Source organism: Taudactylus pleione, unplaced genomic scaffold (assembly GCF_031769625.1).
Source record: "Taudactylus pleione unplaced genomic scaffold, aTauple2 ptg000007l, whole genome shotgun sequence".
In the NCBI taxonomy this organism is placed as follows: domain Eukaryota; kingdom Metazoa; phylum Chordata; class Amphibia; order Anura; family Myobatrachidae; genus Taudactylus; species Taudactylus pleione.
Genome location: NW_028284410.1, coordinates 19,114,520 through 19,130,494, shown reverse-complemented (window position 1 = coordinate 19,130,494; position 15,975 = coordinate 19,114,520). Strand labels below are relative to the sequence as shown.

At 45.7% G+C, this 15,975-nt stretch overlaps 1 protein-coding gene across 2 annotated transcripts in view; it reads right to left on the bottom strand.

Annotated features, from left to right (window-relative positions):
* Positions 1 to 15,975, bottom strand: part of LOC148542938 (protein NYNRIN-like) — a 487,471-nt gene that overhangs the window by 28,400 nt on the left and 443,096 nt on the right. The window contains exon 5 of one of the 2 annotated variants that reach the window (XR_015875101.1): positions 12,629 to 12,897. The exons of the other annotated variant lie outside the window; for it this stretch is intronic. The gene's annotated coding sequence lies outside the window, so the exon portion shown is untranslated. Of the gene's footprint in view, positions 1 to 12,628; positions 12,898 to 15,975 lie in introns of those variants that run through there. 2 annotated transcript variants of the gene reach the window in all.

Here is a 15,975-nt window from a genome sequence, read left to right as displayed (position 1 = left end):
GGTTAGGGTTATGCACCACTGGGGAGAGGTTAGGGTTAGGCACCACTAAGGGAGGGTTAGGATTAGAGGTGGGACATGGGAGGATTAGGGTATGTACCAGACCCAGTTGGAATGTAGATGGGGCTTCCGGCGTCAGTATTTCATCCGGCCGCTAATGAGCCGATTGGAATTACATACCGATTCCGTCAAATACACATAAAATTTAGAGAACAACAATACAAAAAAAAGGACACATGAAATTACATAGAGTAATTTTAAATGTACTGTATATGTGATACAGATAAAATGTGCAGCAAAAACAAAGGGGGAACCCAAGAGGAACCACATGGAACCATAACAATATATGATAATGCAATAGAGCACAAGGTCAATAAGAATAGATGCCTCACCATCTCCCCCTTCCTCACCCACAGAACACCACAGAGATTGATGAATGTCTGCAATGTTAAAAATTTAAATCCACAAAGAAAGGGAACAGATTCAAATTGTATAGGAGAGTCATTAGGTACAAATCGTGTTAAGTACCAGGATGAACTCTTTAGGTTATGATGGATTTGTCTCTTCATAGGGGGTAGAAAGTGTATCAATGAAATTTTTCCACATGAGAAAAAATGTCTGTTTTAGGTTCTGACCCAGTTCATCCAGAACATGTAATGTACTGTAGTTTTGATTTAAAAAGCGATAATGATGGGGGGAGAGGATGTTTCCAGGTTTGCAAGATGGTCTTGCAAGCCGCTTAACTGAAACTGTGTTTTCTTAATATTATACTTTAATCCCAGTAAAAAAAAATGCTTAGAATAAGGTGTATTAATTGGTTTAAATTTAAATAAATGATGGATGTGCGTGAAGACAAATTAGACTGTTTCCCTTGTAAACCTTTATCTTCTAAATGACTATTGAGTGTACAACACCCAAGAGACTTCTACAGGCTATATTATCTATCTATCTATCTATCTATCTATCTACCTATCTATCTATCTACCTATCAACCTATCTATCTACCAACATTTCTTAATGTTGAGGTTGCAGGAACATTGTCAGGTTCCGGTCTAGGATCGGCCGTTACTCACCTCAGCACCGACTTCCCCTGACTTCTTGCGTGGTCTGACGTCTGGTGCAGCGGTGAGGATTATGCCTTAGGTGCACTTGTCTTCCAGTTGCTGCTCCATGATTTGGCTACCGAGGTTGCCATCATGGGCGCAGCCATGACAGTATTCATCATCTGACTGACCCTCCATCCAATGGTAGCATGATCTTTGTCAGCTGACACTGCCTTCCAAAGGACTGCTACCTTTGGGTATTTAACAGGCTCTGGACAGCAGGAAGTTGCCTGTACAATGTCGTCACTACTAGTGTATGCTTGCCGTCACTACATTCCAGGTTCCCTTGTTGTTCTACTCTCAAAGTCTACTCTAAGATCCTCCTGTGCCAACGGTGCATCTGAAACACTTTGCCCGCATACTCAGTACATCCTGCGAGTACAATCACAGCGACATCCTCCTGAGCCAGCAGTGCATCTGAAACACTTTGCCCGCGTACTCACTCAGTACATCCTGCGAGTACAATAACAGTAGCATCCTCCTGTGCCAGAGGTGCTTTGAAACACCTTGCATGTGCTCAGTACATCCTGCGAGTACCACCACAGCGACATCCTCCTGTGCCAGCGGTGTATCTGTAACACCTTGCCTGCATAATCCGTACATTCTGTGAGTACAATAACAGCGTCATCCTCCTGTGCCAGCGGTGCGTCTGAAACACCTTGCCCGCGTACTCAGTACATCCTGTGAGTACAATCACAGTGCCATCCTCCTGTACCAGTGGTGCACCTGAACACCTAGCCCACGTAATCAGTACATTCTTCGAGTGCAACTACTGTGTATCCCTCCTGTGCCAATGGTCATCTGATATCTTGCCTGTATACTTAGTTCTACATCCTCGTACAGTGACCTCGCTAGTGCTTCTTTCTGAAGTACAAACCTCCTGGGCCTCATCGGTGTTCCAATCTCCATTCCCCATGTGTATCGGATACCTGATCAAAGGGCTGCGACCTGCTTGCTGGGTGCAGCTTAAACCCATATCCCACTTGCAGGGGTCACTGGTGAACACCTCCCAGCAGGTTAAACTTTGTGCCTTTGGTCGGATCTCGCCAACATCCGATACTTGTGGATGAGGAGGTCATACATCCAGACCCCTCGCCTCCGATTCCTTCCACAACCCCGGACCTCAGCTTCCAGCAGCCTTAGTAGGAGCTCCTCCTGAGTCATTCCTGACAAACATCTTCGTGATGATGGAATGTTATCCGTAGAATTAGAAATTGATCCAAAAACCTAGATCGCTCTCAATGGATGATGAAACACCATAAATACATAGGGTTTGATAATATTGATCAAGTTGAACCCCTAAATGTAGGTGACCAAGTATTACTTATTGGTGCATACTGGAGACAAGACAGTATGCACCAATAAGCTAGACAGTCATTGGCAAATATAGTGGAAGCTATTCCCAGCTCAGAAAGAACAATACTGTATAAATTCAAAAGTCAAAAATGATTTTCAGACAAAAATAATATTAAACATAAACTGTAGCATCTCTAAGTGAATTAGTGGGTTTACAAAATTTCCAAGGCATGCACAGATAAGGGTCACAGTAGCATGTCTTCCAATTCCAAGAATTGTCTTTCCGCATGTTCAATATCCAACTTTCATTTCTATGTTGTACCCTTTGTCAGAGCAAGCAAAATTCATTTAACATTTTTGTCACAAAATGACTCTTTTATCTAAAGTTTTGTCTTATTGATAAATGGCTTAGTCACTTTGTAGAACATTATTCATGTTGTATTGCATCCAAGGAGAGAGACTCTGATTGATGTTAAGGAGTATATGATTAACAGAGGAAATTAGTGCAGCACAGTTGCTTAGGTTTGATTTAAAAGGGAAAGGGCAGATGATAGAATTCAATGCCAACAGTGACAGAGAGAGAGAGAGAGAGCTAATGTAACTTCAATAAACTATAAATTTTACCAACTTTAGCACCAGGCAAAAAATAAAAGTGGTTGTTTCATTTTACTTGTGCTTATGGTTTGAGAAGACATATAACAAAGTCAGCTGTTGGTGTATTATGAATTTCCTTAACTATGATCAAATTATTCTGTTTAACAAATGGTTATGCACCTCCAAACGTGAATTAGTTGTTCTCCACTCCAAAAACTATCCTGAAACAAACTGAGGGCTACTGTTGCTCTTTTCAATGTGCTTCATGCTTAGGAAGAAAGCTGACTAGCATGCATTAGCCAAAATCACTATTTATAGCCTCAATTTATTAAGTTCTTGCCAGGTCTAGGCCAGAGGTGCTTTAAGAGCGGAGGGGGCTCATGTGCAGGCTCTGATTGGGCCCCCTCCTTTCCAGCAGTGCAGTAGATTCTGACATTGCCAGAGACTACTGCGCATGCACAGGTCATCGGGAACATGGCGCCCACGCTGCGTTCTTGGGACATCTCTACTGCACATGCGCAAATCACCGGGAAAATGGCAGTGGTGGCCATTTTCCCAGTGATTTGCGCTTATGCAGTAGAGATGTTCTGGGAACGTGTTCATACATACACACATGCATATATATTCCATAGACAAAACACCTTACAGTTTTACATGTCCCATTAAGGCTTCTTAGACATGATCTGAAATTCCACAAAACCTATTGAATTTCTGCCAATCGACCTTAAAAAAGCAATGAAATTATGACGTGTTCCTTGCGCAATACAGATATGGTATACCATCACACCCTGTGGTTAACTGCAGATTCAGCACTCTCACAGAGTGAAATTACTGTCAGTACCAAAATGGTTGAACTGCTAATTCACAGAATTGTGTGCTCATTGCAATACACACATGCAGTCTATACAACTGAGGTCTGTGCAGTTATGTGGCACACACATCCCACTCAGTGCTCACAATCTTCCCATTCGTTCACCACAACTTTCCCACTGGGTTCCAACATCCTTCTCACTCCATACATCCATCTCATTCAGAATACACATTCAGCTCCATAATTTCTAAAACTGTCATACTCTGTCTATGCATGTACACTTTCTTCAGCTATACGCCTCCATGCTGCTATATCTTCCCCAATACCTACGTCTGTGTGGTCTCCCAACTGTGCTAGTTTGTGTTCCCTCATTCCCACTAATCTGTCTTTACCCGTCCGCACCATCCTGCATCCGTGTCACTCTGTTTCCTTCTGCACCACAGCCTTCACCCCAGTCACGCCGCTCTGTCTTTCTCTCATCTGTGCCACTCTTTCTTCCTCCATCTGCACCACTCTGTCCCCCCAACTGTGCAACTCTGTCTCCCCCCTACTTGCACCATTCTATCTTCCTCCACATCTGCACCAATCTGTCTTCCCCAATCCCTACTGTTGTGTGTTCTGCCATTTGTGCTAGTCTGTATTCCCTCATCCACACCAATCTGTCTTTACCCATCTGCACTGCTTTGTCTTTGCATGTTCATGCTACTCTGTACCTCCCATCCAGGTCGCTCTGTCCTCCAAACTGTGCCACTCTGTTTCCCCTTCATCCACACCACTGTTTTCCACTCATCTGAATCACTTTGGCTCCCCCCCTCTGTACTGCTTAATCTCCTCCCCTCTACATGCCTTTATTTCTCACCCATCCACGCAGCTCTGTCTCCTCCCCCCATCCACACCACTCTTATCCCCTCTGCGCAGCTCTATCTTCTGCTCAGACCTCAGTTGCATAGACTGCATGTGTGTTTTCCAAAGAGCACACAATTCTGTGAATTAGCAGCTCAATCATTTTGTGAGTGACAGCAATCTCTCTGTGAGTGTGCTGAATCTGCAGTTAACCACAGGGTGTGATGGCATAACATATCTGTATTGAGCAAGGAACACGTCCATTAAGGCATCAGCCTTAATGATCGTAAGTTCATTGCTTTTTAAGTATGATTAGCAGAAATTCAATAGGTTTTGTGAAATTTCAGATCATCTCTAAGAAGCCTTAATGGGACATGTGAAACTGTAAGTTTTTTTGTCTATGGAATTTCATTGCTTTTTTATAATTTATTAACCATCAGGGATGGGAGCAGCAATCTGGGCCACCTGCAGGGCAGAAGGGCAACAAAATGGTACACTAGTGCTGGTCGTGGAGGGGACACAGAACTCAGGAGGTGTTTCGGGGGTGCAGAGGGAGAGAAGGCTGAGGGGGCAGGCTGCAGGCATGCGGGGCAGTAGCAGCAGTGGGGCAGTGCACAGGGGCATCAGTAAGATCCGTGATGCAGGCATCTGTGTAAAATAAATGATTCAGAGGTGCACGCACGGATAAGTGAAATGTGTGTGGCGTGCTTCTAAAGAAATTAAAAAAAACAATAATACACAGATGCATGGACGGATCAGTGAGATCCATCCATGTACTGTATCGGTGTTAAAAAAATTAATAAAAGTATATTTAATAATAAAATAAAAAATGCGTGGCCAAGGAATAACCAGGCCGGGGCTCTGGAGATCCAATACTGGTTGTGCTAAATACAGGGGACAAATGACTTAGGGGTCCCCCATATGAGGCACAACCAGCACTGGGCTTTTCAGAACCAGTCCTCGTTGCCAAAATACAAGGGACAAACATCATAGGGGTCCCCTGTATTAAGCGCCACCAGCACTGCGCTCTGAGCCAGTCCTGGTTCTGGAAATACAAGGGAAAAAAATGTGTAGGGTCCCTCTGTTTTATCCAGAACCAGCACCGGATCCTTTCTAGTGGGGCAATAATGCCACAGCCAGGGGAGCCCTATCACCGGGTCCCCCAGCCAAAGCATCACCCCTGACCACTAGTCAGCCCAGGCTGGGGATCCCTGGGGATTTGGGGACTTCCCTATAAAGGGGTCCCCCTATCCAGGGCACCCCAGGCCTGGACTGATAGCCCAGGGCTATCCCTGGCACCCCTGGCAGGGGTGCTGGGTTGATAGTGTAGTGTAGTGCATATGAAAGTAAATATATTTTCTTTTGCAGTAGGACTACAAGTCCCAGCAGGCCTCCCCTACATGCTGGTACTTGTAGAACCACAAGTACCAGCAAGCAGGTGATTAAGGGCCCGCTGGTACCTAGAGCACCCCTGTAAAAGAAATATTAAAATAAAACAAGGACACCAATTTTTTTTATATTTTATTTTTCTGCACCTTCACCTGCGGGGATGCAGCCTTTAAGCTCTTTTGCATGCCACCTACCACAGGACTTCCATGGTGACTTCATTTGGAGAGCGGCAGCCTTTAAGCTCTTTTGCATTGCCGCCACCCATTCTGGACTTCCCCAGCATCTTTTTTCTTCGGCAGCTCTTCTCTGCTGCCTCCAGGCTGAGACTCCCGTGCTATCACCACGCACTGGCTTATATAAGCCAGCTGAGGGGGCTGGACGATGACGCTGCGAACCGTGATTGGCTCACGGTGGCCATCATGAAATAAAAAAAATGGCACTGAGGTGCCAGTTTTTAAATGGGCATCACGGTTCTCACCATTGAAGTCAATAGTGAGAACAGCTCATTGGCTGAGAGGCGGAAGGCTTGCCTCTCTCAGCCAATGAGAGCTCTGCATCGGGATTTCTATAGTAAAATCCTGCTGCGAAGCTGTCATTCAGGTAGTACTGTACTTAGATGACAGTACTAATGTCCATGAGTCCGTGTATTTAATTTTTTTTTTTTGCCAAGCCCGGGGATGCCTACATGGAATGAAGAGGACCTGATCCACGCATAGGAGGAGGTGGGTATGGATTTTTTTTATTACAGGTACACCATTGGATTATCTACATGGAGAAGTGGACGTGATTGGATTCAGGGATACATAGGTGAGTATGTGAGATAGTGTGTGCATGTGTGTGTACATGTGTGTGTGCATGTGTGTGTACATGTGTGTGCATGTATGTGTTAGAAACTTTTACTTTCAATGATGTGTGTGTCTTGTGTTTATTTTAAAATTTATTTTGCTGTGGAACTAGAGGTACCAGCGGGCCCGTAATGCCCTGCATGTTGGTACTTGTGGTTCTCTAAGTTCCAGCATGCAGAGGAGGCTTGCTGGGAACTGTAGTTCCACAGCAATAGACAATATTTTTAACTCTTGCACCACACTATTCACAATCAACCCGGCACCCACCAGCCACGCGTGCTGGGGATAGCCCCGGGCTGTCAGCCTGGGCCTGGGGTGCCCTGGATAGGGGGCCCCCTTTATGGGGGGGTCCCCAGCTCCACAGGGATCCCTGGCCTGGGCTGACTAGCGGTCAGGGATGATGTTTTGGCTGGGGGGCCCGGTGAAAGGGCTCCCCTGGCTGTGGCATTACCCCCCGATAGAAAGGGTCCGGTGCTGGTTCTAGATAATACAGGGGGACCCTACACATTTTTTCCCCTCTATTTCCAGAATCAGGACCGGCTCAGAGCCCAGTGCTGGTGGCGCTTAATACGGGGGACCCCTATGTCATTTGTCCCCTGTATTAAGCACCACCAGGACTGGGTCTGCAATTTAACTCTTTCATTTTTTTTAAACACAGCAGCACAGACTGCACAGATCCTGTCTGTGCATCTGTGTTTATATTTATCACACACAGATGCAGGCATCACGGATCTCCCAGATCTGTGCATGCTGCATCTGTCTGCTGCTGCCCACATTGCTGCCGGGTCCTGCAGCACTCACCGCCAACAACACACCACCGCTAATCTGTCTGCCGCTACCACCCCCCGCAGCTGCAGCTAACGGCTGCTTCCTTCCCCCAGGTCCCACTGCTGCTACCACCCACACTGGACCGCCATCTTGGTGCACCCAAGGGAAGCCACAGTGAGTACACCTGCTGAAGGCACCAACTGAGGCTGCACAACGAATTGAAGCTTCCTATCTCTATAATGTCGCAATTGTGAGGTAATAGTTTAAAAACTGTAACTTTCTCAATTACCTGAACCCCAAAAAGCCCTACCCTGGAACAAGAGCTACCTAATAAAACAAACCCCAAGTCTAAATTTGCCCCCTACCCTGATTTATGCCTTCCCATACATCCCCATAGAGAACAGCAGAAAAGTGGTCGTAACTGAGAGTGTCAGAAAAACTGACAGTTGGAAATTTAGATTATTCACAAATCATCATTTATTATTTTTTTGCCCTGAAATTTGGAAGGCAGCATCAAGAAACAGTTCTACCTGTCCAAGCCAAATTTTAGATTGGTACTTTTTATAGCTTTTGAGGTGTAGCCCCTTAAACCCCAGACTTCTCTATGGAGATTTCCATTTTTTTCGATTCAGCTATAATATAAGGGCACGACTGTGCCCTTATAATATATACATATACATACACACACACACACAGGGGTGTATATTCCTATTGGGCAGGATGGCACTCGCCAGGGGCGCCTCCTGGCAGTGCCACCCGCGGCAAGCTCTGTCTGTCAAAAATCGGTGCTGTTGCTGATCTTTCAGTCAGAAGCATCAGCACAGATGATGAGGGAGGGGAAGAGATTGATGCCCGTACAGCCACCATGGTGACTGTTTGCTTACTGCCAATGGGATGGGGGGGGTGCCAGTCTCTTCTTTGCCAGGGGTGCTCGGCAGTGGCGTAACTAGGGTATTTGGAGCCCAGGGCAAATTAGAAAATGGAGCCCCCCCCTTCAGTGCGTGCTGTGAAAAATGGGCATGGTCACTTAGAAACGGGGCGTGTCAACATGACACACACCCCTTTATCGTCACTCAGAACATTCCTATCCATATGCACCTTAACCCAAGTTGTGCCCCTTATACAGTACCCCCAGTATGCAATGTCCCCAGTTGTGGTCCCTCTTATGCAGACCCATAGTAGTGCCCCTTATACAGTACCCCCAGTAGTGGGGTCCCCCTTATACAGCCCCCCATTAGTTCCTCTTATTCAGTGCCCCCAGTAGTGGTCCCCCCAATGCAGTGCCCCATGTAGTGGTCCCCCCTATGAAGTGCCCCCAGTAGTGTTCCCCTTTATGCAGTGCCCCCAGTAGCAGTCCCCACAATGCAGTGCCCCCAGTAGTGGTACCCCCCTTATGCAGTGCCCTTTATATAGTGCCCCCAGTAGTAGTCCCCCCTATGCAGTGCCCCCAGTAGTGGTCCCCCTTATGCAAGCCCCCAGTAGTGATTCCACCTACCTAGTGCCCCCTGTAGTGGCCCTCCCTAGTTAGTGCCCCCAGTAGTGGTCCCCCCAGTGCAGTGCCCCTAGTAGTAAGCCCCTTATATAGTGGTGACCCCAGCAGTAGTCCCCCCATGCAGTGCCCCCAGCAGTAGTCCCTCCCCATGCAGTGCCCCCAGTAGTGATCCCCCCTATCCAGTGCCCCCTTTAGTGGTCCTCCCTATTTAGTGCCTCCAGTAGTGGTCCCCCCCAATGCAGTGCCCCATGTAGTGGTCCCCCCTATGAAGTGCCCCCAGTAGTGTTCCCCCTTATGCAGTGCCCCTTATATAGTACCCCCAGTAGCAGTCCCCACAATGCAGTGCCCCCAGTAGTGGTACGCTCTTATGCAGTGCCCTTTATATAGTGCCCCCAGTAGTAGTTCCCCCCTTATGCAGGCCCCCAGTACTGATCCCCTCTATCCAGTGCCCCCTGTAGTGGTCCCCTCAGTGCAGTGCCCCTAGCAGTAAGCTCCTTATATAGTAGTGCCCCAAGCAGTAGTCCCCCCATGCAGTGCCCTCAGTAGGTGTCCCACTTATGCAGACCCCTAGTAGTGATCCCCCCTATCCAGTGCCTCCTGTAGTGGTCCTTCCTATTATTGCCCCCAGTAATGGTCCCCCCAGTGCAGTGCCCCTAGTAGTAAGCCCCTTATATAGTGCCCCCAGTAGTAGTCCCCAGTAGAGGTTCCCCCTCCCAATGAAGTGCCCCCAGTAGTAGCCCCTCCCAGTAGTAGACACCAGTAGTGCCCCACCCCCAGTAGAGGTCCCCTCCCAGTAATGGTGCTGCCAGTAGTAGCCACCCCCTCCTCCATTGTGCTTCCAGTAGAGCAGACACTTTTAAAAAAAAAAATACACTTACCTGAATCCACACTCTGGCTCTGGACACCGTTTCTCTCACTCCTGCCGCCACCGCACGTCATTCCTCCCGGGCTGGCGCGCTCAGCATTATGGGAGAGACTTCATGACATCATGACGTCTCTCCCATTACCCACTGCATGAGCCGGAAGGCGGAGCTCATGAGTGAGCTCCAGCCCGGCTCTTGCAGTGGGCACTGGAGCCAATGAGAGTCTGTCTGATTCTCATTGGCTGCTGATTCACACACACATCGCCGCCGCTCGGCGGTGATGTGTGTGCAGCAGCAGCAGCAGCAGCCAATGAGAGTTGTCTGACTTTCATTGGCTGCTAGTAAACACATACATCGCTGCCGCGCTGGCGGCGATGTGTGTGTTAGCACAGCCTGAGCCCATCTCCCACCCTCCTCCTGGCGCTATTGGGTAAGCACTCGGGGAGGGAAGTGGCTCGGCTGTGCAGCCCAGGACTGGCGCAGGGAAGACTAGCGCCGGTCCTGTGTAAATGTGTAGCACTGACCGCACTCATTGCAGTCGGCGCTACACTGCCTAACTAGGGCAGGCCGGTACCGTGGCTGGCGGCACCCCCCCCCGCGCCGCCGGTCCTACGGCACCTAGGCACACGCCCTGCTCAACCCCCCTTAGTTACACCACTGGTGCTCAGACCCCCAGATACACCTATGTATACACACATGCGCATAGACACAAATACACATATACAGTACTGCTTACTTCTCCTGGTTTCAGATGCAGAGGCAGAAGTCGGACCAGCGCGATTCATGGGTCTTTCAAGAGGGTGAGAGAGCCAAATGCCGGGAGAGGCGAGGCTTAATCATGGGCCACGGCAGGAAGCTACGTTAATTGAGTAAAAAACCTGCTTATAATCCTGCCCTGATGTCAAAAGCAGCACAGACGGTGTAATGTTAGCATTACTGCCTCACAACACTAAGGTCGTGGGTTCGATTCCCACATGGCCCTAACTGTGTGGAGTTTGTATATTCTCCCTGTGCTTGCGTGGGTTTTCTCCTGGTACTTCGGTTTCCTCCCACACTCAAAAAATATACTGGTAGGTTAATTGGCTCCCAACAAAATTAACCCTCGTGTGTATGTGTGTGTGTGTGAGCATGTGATAGGGAATATAGATTGTAAACTCCACTGGGGCAGGGACTGATGTGAATGTCCAAATATTCTCTGTAAAGCGCTGCGGAATATGTGTACGCTATATAAATAGCTGGTAATAAATAAATAAGCTTATAATGTCAATTGGCTAAAAGATTAAGATTAAGAGACCTATTCATAGTACACCGGGTCCCCTGATAATTAAGTACCACCTTGCTGCGAGTAGCAGCAGTGGAAACAAAGTCTCCAAAAACAAAAACAGTTGATTCGATGATCAGCTGTCCTCGCAATCCTTAGCACTGCCAAGTCTGACTTGGCAGTGTCAGTGTGCATTTGTAAACTTGGGATCACGCATGTGCACGATGAACCCGGCGTTTGGCGGAAGGAGTCAAACAGGGGCGGCGGAATCGTAAGGATCCCTCTTTGCAAACAGGGCTCCTTTCGATAAGGAAAGAATGGGCTCCAGGAATCAGCGTCATCTGAAGATAATGAAGGTTCCAGCTGTCACGTTCTGAAAATTTGTATTTTCGGAGCTTGTTGAATTTGGGTCCCCATACTAGTGTATGAGGACAGCTGACCACAATGGGACTGAAAGTTATGCTGTACCTTTATAATCAACGGCCCTGATACTTAATTTCTGTAAAAGTAGGTGAACATTTTAATTTTCACCTAATTTTGTATAAATTAAGGGATAATGAAAAAACCCACAAGAGGTAAACAGGATTTAGTTATGAGACCGGCGGCTGCGATGCAGCCGTTCTCAATACCGACAGTGAGATCCCGAAAAGAGACTTAAGATAGGCGTTGGTATTTTGATGCCTATCTTAATCCCGACACTGGATCACCAAAGAACGCCCACCCGAATTAGGTAAGTGTGGGGCACCCTTAGCGAAAGCCACACGGGGAGGGGGGGCCGGGTTAGGTTTAAGGAGCGTATCGGGGTTAGGGTTAGGTTTTGGGGGGGAAGTTAGAGTTAGGCATCCCTAGGGGGGAGGGTTAGGGTTAGGCACGAAGAGGGGGAGTTAGGGTTAGGGTGCGGGGTGGGGAGGGTTGGAGTTAGGCTACAAGAAGGGAGGGTTAGGGGGGAAGGGGGAGTGTAAGTATACTTATTTGACCCATGTCGGGATGCCAACTATCAGGATGCCGCTGTCGTTATTCTGGCTGGAGGCATCCCGACAGCCAGCAATACATACCCATACCGACTTAAACGTGTATGCCAATTTTTATGGTGTTTCTTCTATACTGTGCATGTGTTCCTTTTTATATCTAGATTTGAGCATATTTTAGACTTGGCAGACTGGGCATGCAAGCATTACAATATTACAGTAAGAGCAATATGGAGATGCAACTTAATGAGACTTAGATGCATTTCCAGATACACTTCTTGGAAGGCAGCAGTTTGTAATTCCTTACATTTTATTTAGAAAATCTGACTTTCACGTTAATTCATAACACTGCCAAGGTACAATTCTCTCCTAAGTATATAACACTTTATTGCATTATATTGTTTATAAATAGAGTAAAGCAATTTTTTTATTTATTGCTAACACAGTCAAGCTGCATATCTATGCTATAATGTTTTGTAGGTTTACGTCTTTGTATTCCGATGTACTCCTGAAGCAGAAGGCTAGTTCATATTACAGTATACTCATGAAAGTGTTAAGAAACACATTAAGTATGAAACTTATGAATATATGAACTCTTAAAGATTTTCTTTATCTGGCTGGGTTCCATTTGGATGTCCATCTATGCAGCAGGTATTCCATTCCAACCCTATTAAGAGCAAAGCAAAATTGGATTAGTAAGTAATGAAAAAGTAATTTAAGGGAAAGACATGGCGTTTCTTGAAATTCTTTCTTCCAATGATACACTGAAATTTATTATTGCCATACATCGTTTTATGCAAAAGGTCCTCGCTGGTACTCAAGCTAATGTACTCTAGCGCTGTTAACCTGTACCTCTTTTTAAAGGACAAGTGAGTTTTTTATATAAATATAAAAGGGACATCTGTTCCAAGTAATATTACTGGTGAATTTTTAATCAACTTCCCGGAAACATAAGTAATATTACTCATATTAATGCATCACAAGTTTGAATGCCGGGCAGGCACAAAGGTGAATTGAGAAGTTGGATGTGTACTGTATTATATATGTAGAAGAGTATATATTTTATGATTGTGTAAAGTATTTTTAAACTTTCATAGTGGATATAATGCACAATCTGATTATGAATTTCAGATTATAGTGTAAACATTAAGGTGCTAGCTACAAATGTGTCCTGCTACATCTTTGCTCATAGGGCGGCATTCTGGCTTCCCTGCCGCAGCATGTCAATATGCGTTATGGAGTGCCGTGGCCTACTGTATGCTGCGATAGACTACACACCATGTAGTACACAGTTTAACTGCTGGGTGTCGAATGCTCCATGGATGAAAACTACAGTACTGAATAAAGTACTTTAGCCGTGAATGGTGATCGGTGAGAGGCTGGCCAATCACGTTCAGTCACTCCTCAAGGTGCTTGAATTGATCATTTTGTGTCAAGACTAAACCATTATAGACATTATATTGTACTCATTACAGGCCGTCTGTACTGTGTACTGTCGATCCGTACTTTCCACATCCCTTCATATCTATTTTATGTCATCCAGGTGCGTTAAACTCTAAGCCGCTACAAACATCGCATTGTACACGTTACTTGGTGTAAAGACACGCTTAACAGGACATACACAACAGGTGTAACAGCTGCTATGGCTGGATTTTGTGGGCGAGTGGGTAAGGTGAGTGCTTCTTAGCCAGCGCCTTAGGTTCGAGACCCGGAAAGGTACAATGTCATTTTGTAACTCAATATCTTTTATTTATTTTTTTTACTCTACTATACAGGTTTAAATAAAGGATTAAATCATTTGGTCCTGTATTTTATAAGAATATATATCTGCGTTGGTGTGAAGATGCACAAGCAGCATTTAATAAGTACAGAGCAATGCAAGTTCTATATTATTAAGGTACTCTGCTGAATTTAGTACACTGCACTGAACTTTCCAACACCTTTAATTTCTATGTTATGCCACCCAGTTGAATTTTACCATTATAGACATTGTTTTTTGTACTCATTATGGGCCATCCATACTGTTTACTGTTGCTGCATAGTGTAAATATGCCTGGCCTAAAGATATACTGGCAGTTTTTCATAAAGAGAGATAATTTCAAGTTCAATACTCTTAAAGTACTCTGCTCAACAAATTTATGTAACCTTCATCTCTATGTTATGGCACCAAGCTGCATTAGACTCTAAACAACTATAGACAATGTATTGTATTGTACACATTACTTGGAGCAAAGACACACACAGGCTTGTTGTGCTGGATGGGTCCCTTCCCCAAAACCTAAGCCAGCATAAGCCACTCATCACAAATCTCACAGGGGGGTGGGGGTGGGGAAGCTGCCTACACTAAGTGTTATACTCTGCCATTTGTGCTATGGTCCTTGCAATTTTGGTGGCCTCCAGGAGCGCTGCTTGAAACTTTGTGTCAGGACTAAACTGTATACTATCGGGACCTTCCCACATGCCTTCATCTCTATGTTATGCCACCCAGATGCATTATACTCTAAACACGCTTAACATGACATACACAACAGGTGTAACAGCTGCTATGTCTGGCTTTCATGAGTAAGTGGGTAAGGTGAGTATTTTTCATAGCTGGCCCCTTGAGTTCAAGGCCCAGAAAGGGACGATGTAACTTTGTAAATCAGTTTTTTTTTGTAAATCCAAAAAAATACAAATGAATAAAGGATTAAATCATTTGGTGTGTTTTACAAGAATACTTATCTGCATTGATGTGTAGACGCATGCTCAGCATTTCTTACAGACAGAGGAATTCAAGTTCAATATTATTAAGGTACTCTGCCAAACTTAATACATTGCTACGGAATTGCCACCACCTTTCATTTCTATGTTATGCCACCCAGCTGCATTTTATATAGACATTGTACTATATTGTACTTACTACGGGCCATCCATTCTGTATACTTTAAGTACATGGTGTAAAGAAGCCTGGCTTAAAGACACATGGGCAGGTTTCATAAAGAGACATCATTTCATGTTCAATACTTTCCCCCTCCCTTCATTTCAATGTTATGACACCCAACGGATGACTCAAACTATGAACAGCCCAGTTACTTAGCCAGTGATGTTGGTTTATTTGGATTTTGCAGGAACAGCCGTACTCACTGCAGTATACACACTGGAGATAGAGCCAAGTGGGGTTTCACACAGTTCACCAGCCGGTGAGTGTATGGTGCTAGTGGGTAGCAGTGCAGGATGCTGGAACAGCATAATATTAGGTAATAATTAGGTCTCATGTTAGGAGCTAAGTAGCAGATGTCCATCTCAATCCATGTCATTTTACACAGTGGCAAAATGGTGTCTCAGCCTTCAAGTGTACAATATATACACACATATAGAGGAAAGGGGGAGTGGGCTTGGACTGCACACCCTAATTTTAAACATAATAAGAGGTGCTACCATGCTAAGACTTGTAGTAAGTACTAAGAACAAAGTCAAAATAATCCTGGTCAATTCTACAATTAACATGGCGTATAGTACATGTTTAGCCAAAGATATTGCCTATCCACCACGTCAAGGTGATCCCCATCAGATGGGTCCCTAACATTGCTAATACTAATACAAAACTCTGGCATCAGGTGGAAGAAGCCAAACAGGGGCAGGGAAATCAAAAAGGATCCCTCTTCGCAACCCGGGACACCTTCCCATATGGAAGGAGCAGGGGTGCGGGAGCAAATGCCCCCTGAAGAATATTATATTTTCAAAGCTTGATGAATTTCAAGCTAGT